Source organism: Lolium rigidum, chromosome 5, assembly GCF_022539505.1.
Source record: "Lolium rigidum isolate FL_2022 chromosome 5, APGP_CSIRO_Lrig_0.1, whole genome shotgun sequence".
NCBI classification, from domain to species: domain Eukaryota; kingdom Viridiplantae; phylum Streptophyta; class Magnoliopsida; order Poales; family Poaceae; genus Lolium; species Lolium rigidum.
In genome coordinates, this window is record NC_061512.1 from 102,202,724 (window position 1) to 102,211,870 (window position 9,147).

Consider the following 9,147-nt stretch of genomic DNA (forward strand, 5'->3'; position numbering starts at 1 on the left):
GTACATCTTCATAATATACGTGCGTTCGTCAAGTTTCACAAAAAACCAATATTTTGTGTGGTATATATTAAAAAGAGAAAGTTTATCTTGTGAAAAGCATTATTTTTAGCACTGAATTTTGTCTTTTTTACACACGTCACATGATAAGTCGATTTTTTATGAAACGACTTTGTGAGCACGTAGCACGTGAAGATGTACGTGCGAACTTTTAGTTTCAATTTTTTTTAAAATTTAAAATGTATGTAAAATGCATTTCGAAATATAGAGAGCATATGAACCCATGTTCCAAAACACCGCTCCCATAGATAATAGTATAGATAATGTGTATAATAGTCTTGTCTATTTTTAGCCATAGCCATAGATGAGTACAAGTTACAAACACCCTTCATACAATAGCAAAGTTGCAGTTTGTAAGCTCTACTGTCTAGAACATCCGCTCTTTCTTCTCATTCTTTTTCCTCCACATCACCAAACGAAAGAACGCTGGTGTTTAGGTGGGTACGTACGCACGCACACACCTGCCGACGCGTGTCTAACACCGTTGGTACTCGGTTTGTTCAGAATCTTACTTTGCCCGACCCGCACGTACACACCTGAAATTCATCGGTTGAGCGCCCTCTCGCAGACACTCAGCAACCGGCCTCCACCACCGCATTTTCCCCCATGAGCGTTGCCCCCAAATCTGGGATTGGTGGAGATGAGGTACCCACTGCACGACGAGCTCCGTCCCAAGCCGGCCTCCACCGCCGCCACCGCCGGACCCAATCAGCTCCGCCCCCTCCATGATGACATTGTATCTCAGTGAATCCTGGTAGGATCAGCCGAATGTATAATCTAAATATGTGTTTATTTAACTCAGATGCACACTCTCACCAAAACACGATGCATTGCAGTGACAGGCACACGCAAGGCTCCCAAATATAAACCACGGACAACTTCCAGCGAACGAATACAAATCATTTCACTTTCCAGTCACTTTGTAGCATCAGTTGGGAGCAGCAGTTAGTTGCGTCAGGGTGGAACTCCCACTTCTCTATAACACAACCTTTTACCTATTAAATATGGAGCTTATCCGAGAGATTCCGGAACAAAGAGAACTAAAATGGAAAACCTAACGACTAAAATCCATCTACCTGTGATTGTGCAATTGAATTACAATAGTCAGCGACCACAAATCGGAGCTACAAACACAGATAACTAGGACGCGGGACAAGAATCTCTCCTTAACCAAAACTAGAATTATTCCCGGTGGGCGGTCTCAGCATTGGATGATGATGGCTTTGGGTGGCCGAATTGGGCGTGCCAGGATTGAACATGACGCTTGGTGCTGACGTTGAGCCTGGGTGGATAGCCGAGAGTGGCAGGCGAGGCCCAAATGAGAGCATATGCTGCTGTTGTTGCTGCTGCTGCTGACGCTGTTGCTGCTGCTGCTGCAAGAAAGCAAGCTGGGCTGGATGTCCCTGCATGTTATTGGCGTAATACGCTTGCATGTTGGCTGGAGGCATTGCTCCTTGCATTGCTGGTGGTCGAGGGTTGGCTTGATTCATTGGATTTGAGGCCATGGTGCTGCTGCCTCCGGGCATTGGGCCTCCACTGGAACCAAACCGAGCTGACATCACCCGGGTACGCTGAGCATTAAGATTCTGCCTTCCCCTCTCAACCTGCTCACTTTCCTTCAAAAGCAGGGTCTCGACCTCTGCAAATTGCTTCAACTTCAACTCCAATCTCTTCAACTGTCAATCAGTATTACAGCAGACATAGTTAGAATAATGAAAGCAACATAAATACCACCTAGTATGTCTCAAGATCATAAAAATACCATTAGTATTAATTTCCAGGTGATCAACAGAAGAAGGCTGGGTAAGATTTCAGACAAATACCCAAATGATACTGGGCTGGAACTTCCTGGCTTTTAGTAAAATATGGTTTTCCTTATGCGAAATGATATCACCTAGTTGTAACAAATTCTAAAAATATTATGGCGGAACAACTTATTTTCTTTAACCACATTCAGGTCAGCAGAACTTGTCAAAACCTCATCTGCGGCAGAAACCAATGCTTCGGATGCAGTGTTCCTTTTGCTCATGTGCCTCTCTATATGCCCAAAACATATTTGCTTTTCTCACTGTTTTTATCCAAGTGGGGCAACCATGTCAAGGGCGCTCGTAATTTGAGGTTTAATCAAAATTCAAAAGAAGCAAACGATTTGTGCAGTGTTACAGCAACTTCAGTGCCAAATCAGATTTCAAGGCTTCCATCTTGACTCATAAGCCATAAGTAAATGTGCAGAACTGGCACAGCAAGAAATGCAACATATGCAGCAAAATAAAAAGGAAGCAAACTAGACCATAAGCACCCTCATACAGATTCAGCATGCTGAACTTTCCCTCCTACAAACCTGGTGGTTTATGATGGTGGCCGCCAGTCTCTGAATTTCACGCTCCTCCTGATCTGCAAAAAGTTTGCACTTTGTTGCCGCTGCTGACAAGCCACACATTGCAGCATATTTGACGTTTTCAGGAGAGACAGATGAGGCATCTGTTTCAAAATAATATCGCATTTACAATAATTTCGTATAGAAAACATATACAGAAATGACATACTGATTTGAGGAATAAAGCAGTTACCATAGTTTGGACGAGCAGCTTGACCCATAGCATCATTGCCTTCTGGACACATCCTGGCAGTAAAAAATCATGGTAAGAGATACTCAAGAAAGGTAAGACAAAAAGACTACAATAAACCAAGCAGTGCTGACGGTTTTGCAAGACAAGCTCGCTGTACTGACTTGGCTAAGCAAGTTGAGCAGCTCTTACTAGGTATCTACTCAGAACCCCAAGTCGCTTGACTTGGGATAAGTCAGTATCCTGTGTCCAGATAGTGCGGGATGCCAAAAGGAAGTGCCAACCAAAGAAAGCAGGGTGCACGAGGGGCAGAAAACCTAACCACTCCAAATATGATTGTATGTGTAATGCCAACTAAAAATAGTTCTGGACATGCACTACTGACTTAAAAACCAGCTTTCTACCTACCTAAATCTCCAGCTGGAGTCAACTCGTCGAATTGAAAACAATCAAGCAGTTTGACAAAATTGAGACTTGCATCTCCTGTCATAAAACCAACATCGCAAATTTGATTTAACAAATGTTCATTAATCACATCACTGGGCATCCGTAATGCATTGCATCATTTTTCTTTAATCCAAGATAGACTCCAATACATATTGCTAATAAGCCACCTCATTTACAGCCCACTGGGTTGAACTCATTTTAAATATTCTTATGTACCAAAGAGATGTTTTGGTTAGAAAAGCCTGTAAGGGCTTTTTGATCCAAAGGATTCCTGAAGGAATTTTGTAGGACTCTTACCCATAGGAATTTTTTCCTATAGAAGCCATTTGATTAAAAAAAAATTGAACCCTCCAAAATTCCTATGGATTGCTTTCCTATACTACAATCCCATAGGATTTCTGGCAAGAGGTTAGACCTCTTGAAAAAATGCCTATATTTGTATGAGAACTATGACATACTCAATCTATGTACTCCCTCCGATTCATATTAATTGACTTCAATATGGATGTATCTAGAACTAAAATATGTCTAGATACATCTATTTTAGAGTCAATTAATATGAACCGGAGGGAGTAGAAAATTCCTGTGTTTTTCCTGTGGTGCAACCAAATGACTTCTACAACTAGTTCATGCATCTTGTATTCCTATATGATTTCACATATCATGACATACTATTCCTGTGTTTTTCCTATTCCTATGATTTTGAAATCCTTTGAATCAAACAGGCCCTACAGTGTGTTTGAGAAAACGATCTCTATGCAAGACACCCTCAGGCCTCAGCAGACTATAAAAGTATATCAGTACTTTCATCAGTATTGTTAGTAAAGTAATAAGCAGCCCAAAAAATGGCAGGAAAAGTGCAAGTGATTGATACTTATATGGTATATAAGTGGCTCACCTGGAATCATCTCTCGTCAAAACAGATAAAGCAGCATTTGCACAGGATGCTGCTATTCTTGGTCCTACTGCAGAGGCCAAGAATGCAACCTGCAAAACATTTCTGAACAGTTAGACCAACAATATAATATATCTACAGCAGCCTGAACAGACGTACATCAACAACAGGAAACTGTATAACATTAACTAGCTAGAAGAACCAGTGTGATCCAACTTGTGAGGGGGTTCTCAGCAAAATTGCCAACCTATCTGCTTGTCGCTCTTCAGGTGCATCTAAATATGATTCTTTCAAATTTCATTCAACTGCTCGTGTTCAGAGTTATGTCAGAACTAAAATATGATGCGCACTCAATATTCAGCATGAAATGTACATAGATTTCCACCTATCATCAGGGTTGCATATTCCCTATAATGTACCTCCAGTGCCCCCAATCAGGTTTTTTAGTTTGAGCATTCAATCAATGACAATAAGCTATTTATACTCACAGCAATGACAACATGTTTTGCGGCTTTCTACACATTTTTGTGCTGTTCAATCAACCTGTAAGTGGGCATGTCCATGGGTACCCGCTATGTGCTCACTTATGTCCGCTTGACTTAAGCAAGATAGGCGCTTGTGCATGTTTAATTATCACAAATTAGGCGGTGGCCGCTAACCCCACCACGTGCACGTTTAAATTAGTCAGATGAAAATAGTAGAGACAAAATACTACTGCCTCACGGGTGGTCACGCGCTGCACGCTGCTTCTAGCTCGTGCTCCCGCGACGTAACAGGGAAAAAAGGCAACCATCGCTATAGATCGCGGTCCCACCACGTTCTATTCGCTCACCTTATCTTCTTCTCACTCGATTTCAGCTCTTCACCGAAATTTTTCTTCGATCTCAGTCGATTTCAGCTCTCCACGTTCTCTTCGCTTCAGTCAATTTCAGCCGCCACGTCCTCCCCTAGCGCCACCAGCCGCCACCCTCCCCTAACACCGCCACGCTGCCGCCTGGAGCAAGCAGTCGCCGCAACTGCATCTTGCTGTTCCTTGGAAGACCTGGAGTAGGGATACCTTCTGACGGCAGTTCTTGGAAGGCATCATTCACCTGCGGACCTCGCCACCGTCCAGATCTGCGCCCCACGGAGAGCGTCGGACTGCAGCTCCGGACAGACCTCTGCTCCCATGGATCTCGCCGCCTGGAGATTGCTAGCAGAGACGGGGAACAGTGGGATAGAAGGGCTGCGGTGTGGATTTAGGGGAGTCCTCCAGCCAAGGAGCCCGCCGCAAGCGCCATGGAGGCAGTTGCGGATGCAGCACGGTGGCGGCGGGCGGCGGTAGCGGGAGTCTTGTGATTGACCAGTCGACAGTTTATTTTCTGCCGTGGGTGTTCACTTAAGGGACTTAATACGATTGGGCTGGGGGCGCCGTGGACATCCCGTGTCCAATTACTGTTCAACAGCTTTTGATGTTTGAGAAGGCAAATAAACTGCAATAAGCTATCCACCCACGCAATGAGTAAAGTTCAATAGTGCCTTAGTACAGCATAGACATCCAGATTAGCAGTGCCACCACGTGGTCAGCAACTACTAATAGTCACAGCTCAATTTCCAAAGTTTGGGAAATGATTCATCTTAAACCCAGGGTGGGCTTTGATTCAGAAGCAACTCAGTTACGAAAATTTTGGAATTTACAGTATGCATGCATGTACATCACTGAAATTTGACAGTGTAAAAAGAGCTGAAAATAACTATAGTGTGACTAATCAAAGGCAATAAGACTTTTGACACCTAAAATAGAAATATGCAGTTCAATAAATTTACAGATAGCAACACAAAAGGTGTGCAATCACTCACCAGAGACATTACTGGATTAGCGGAATTAACGAATGGAAGCTGCTGTCCAGGTTGGCTACTTTGGGGAAAGCTTCCTAAGGCAAATAATTGTCACAGTTACGAAATGAAAGCAGATAAACTTTGGCCACCATCAAAAGTTAAATGTAACAAGATGATAAGTTTGTCTGCAGAGCAAATAGTGAGGGCACCTGAAATGCTGCCGTTGGAATTTGAATGCGAAAATCCATTGCTTTGTACTCTAGATGAAACAGATGCTTCTGGCACTTCCATGCTCTCTAACAAACCATCTTCCACTGGAAGACGAATAAAATGGTGAATACATTGCGCCTTTGACTTTGTTCCGACATGGTCAGCAATACCATTCCAGTTATCATTGTACTTCTCTACACCCTCTAGCAACAGTAGAGTTTCATCATCAGTCCAGCTGTCCCCGTCATTGTCTAATCCATCTTTCGTTCCATCCACTCTCTGAAAATCTAAGCTTGAGTGGCCAGGAACAAATCTTGCATCGTGGAAACAATCCGAGCAAAGCGCAATGTCTGCCTGCTCAATCAGTAAAATTAGTCACCTCGTTCGCACCTTTACAAGCTTCTCTCGAAAAGAGTTTACAATAGTAGAGTAAAATTACTATGATGCCAAAGAATAAAGATATCCATGGACATCTACCTGTAAAACAAAAATCATACATATCTACCCGGAAATCATCATGACGACTACGCCAGCCATGGGCAAGTTGAAATTTTTGAGTAATTTGAAGTACATTTTCAAAAGGTTTTTGCATTTTCATATTTTTTGTAGTGTTGCACAGTTTCCCAGTTATTGTTTGTTTTGCCACTGTGTTTGCACCTCACAAATTGTTTGTACGTTATGCAAGTTATGAACAGCTGTATGATAGCTACCCCGAGAATAGATTATGCATTTAGATTGAAGCCAATAATATAATGGCTCATTGGAACAATTTCAACTCAAAGCTAGCATTTAAGATGAGCTGGAGGATGAGATCCGGTCAGAGAAGCTTACTATTTTTAAGACAATTTATCTGTTGGAAGATCTAAGCAAATGTGCACATAAACATGACAGCACAAAATAAGAAGGCTATTTCAAAAACATGCGCTTCTGATCAATTGTTGGTGTAAAAGATTTTCTTAGGGCTATTCGAAGTTGGCAACTTTCCAACAGTGCCACACCATGTGATAGCATAAACATTGCAATGAATAGCATATTATAATATTTTCAATACCTACTGTGTGTTAAGACTTTGAATTACTGCAATATTATTTAATGCATTTACACGAATTACATATGTGCATACTTGGGGGTGGGAGAGGACCACTAGCACATCCCAAAGAAACAGAAATAAGGACAAATAAAACAATTGATGTATGTTCAGGAACGGAAATGTTAGCTGCCCAACTCTCATCCTAGGGTAAATCATATTGAAAACAGAATGTGATTTATACTGGACTAACATGATAATTGTCATATTACAAAGCAAATACACTGATAACTTGCAGCGCCATGATAACTCAAATATACATCTCTTAACCAAAGCATCCCGTAAATTTTATGAGCTTTTGGTACTTAAAATTGCAGACGTGAGTAGAAGTTGAAATGTAACCCACAAGCATAACATATGGAGCACTATTGCACTAATCAGTTCCTTTTCGCATGATCGCTGTGGTAAATCAATGCTAAACTTCAAATGCATGATACTCGACAATACGGAATCATTCTACAGAATAAACTAATTTTAAGGGTAAATGTTAAGAGAACAATTACATAATCAACAGTTCTGATGGTGCTGAGAAAGATTTTCTCTAAAAACGTGGATAAAGAGTCTCCCATAACTGAGAATAAAAAATCTCCATAAGAGTTACAGTTATATTATACGTACCTCCTTTTGTGACTCATAGTGTAAGCTGGGCAAAGGCTGTAAGCAATAACTACAAAAACTCTCGGACAGGCGCTCCCAAATCTTTTCATCCAAGTCTGCAAGACCAGTATCACCATTTGGCACCTCCAGAGCAGAGGAAGTCGAGGCCACCGACGCGATATCCTCCGCCCGGACACTGCACTTTGGGCGATCAAACAAAACCAAGCCATCAATCGATTTCAACGGCGCGGATTGCAGCTGCAGCTCCCCTGTCTGCTCCTCCCTGACTAACGACGTTGCCAATCTCAAGCCCCGGTGCACAGACCCAGCGGCGAGGTAGTTAATGATCCCCCACGTGTCCAGGAACCTGACGATCCTACTCAGGTCGTACAGTTCAGTCGTGTTGGTGACGAGCCCCTGGCACTCGGCAAACGCGAGCCTCCTGGCGGGCCGCTCCAGGTACTTGACAATCACCTTGTTCCTCAGCATGATGTACTTCTCCGGCGTGTTCCCCGGGGACTTCCCCGAGAAGAAGTGCGGCACCACCTGCCTCTCCAGCCTGTGCACCGTCGCCGGCGAGAACCAATCTGCAAATCGCAAATCAGCCCGTCAGCGTACTGTTGTAGTAATGGTTTGGGTCACTAGGAGGCAGACGTTGGGAGTGGAGAGGAAGAACAAACCTGCGTGTCGGGGCACGAGGAGCAGCTTGCCGTAGAACTGCTTGGGCACGCCCTGGCCTTCCATGAGCGGAGGCACGGTGCAGACGTAGGAGGACGGCCTGTCGGGGTCGTTGGAGAGGGACGGGTGGTCCGGGAGCATGGCCGCGAGCACCTGCAGCTGGCCGTGCGAGATGTTCTCGAGCGCGGGGCAGCCGGGGCGGTGGTGTCGCCAGCAGACACGGCACGGTCGGCGGCCACGGCTGCGAGCACGGACGGGTGGACCCGGGTGATGGTGCGGCGGGCGGCCACGGGGAAAGCTGGAAATGGGCTCGGCCGCGGAGAGCACCTCCGCGTCGCGGAGGTCGTCGTCATCTAGGGTTTCGGCCCCGTTGGCGGAGGCGTGGGGCGCGTCGTCTTCCGGCGCGGAGTCGGAGTCGTCGGAGTGGTCGGGCTTGGACGGGGAGGGGTCCTGGGAGCGCTTCCGCTTGCGCCACTTGAGCTTCGCATCTGGGATGGGATGGAATTAGGGTTTTGGGGAGGGGAAGGGAGGGGCGGCGGGAGGAGGGGGCGTGAGCGCTTGGGGGAATTGCGAGGCGCGAAGGGAGGCGTACCTGAGGAGGAGGAGGCCTTGCGAGGCATCGTCGCCGGCGCCGGCGGAGGCGGAGGCGGAAGCGGTGGTGGGAGCTTGGACTGTGTGCCCGCGACTGACGGGGGCCACGGCGGGACGGGCAGGGACAGGCACGTGCGACACAGCCCCGAGAGGAGGTGACAAGGGGGATTTCAGCTCTCCGGTTCGAATTTCTTCATCAC

General features: G+C 45.3%; 1 pseudogene; it reads right to left on the bottom strand.

Annotated features, from left to right (window-relative positions):
* Window positions 1-943: 943 nt before the first annotated feature.
* LOC124653957 lies at window positions 944-9,044 on the bottom strand (annotated as a pseudogene).
* Window positions 9,045-9,147: the final 103 nt, after the last annotated feature.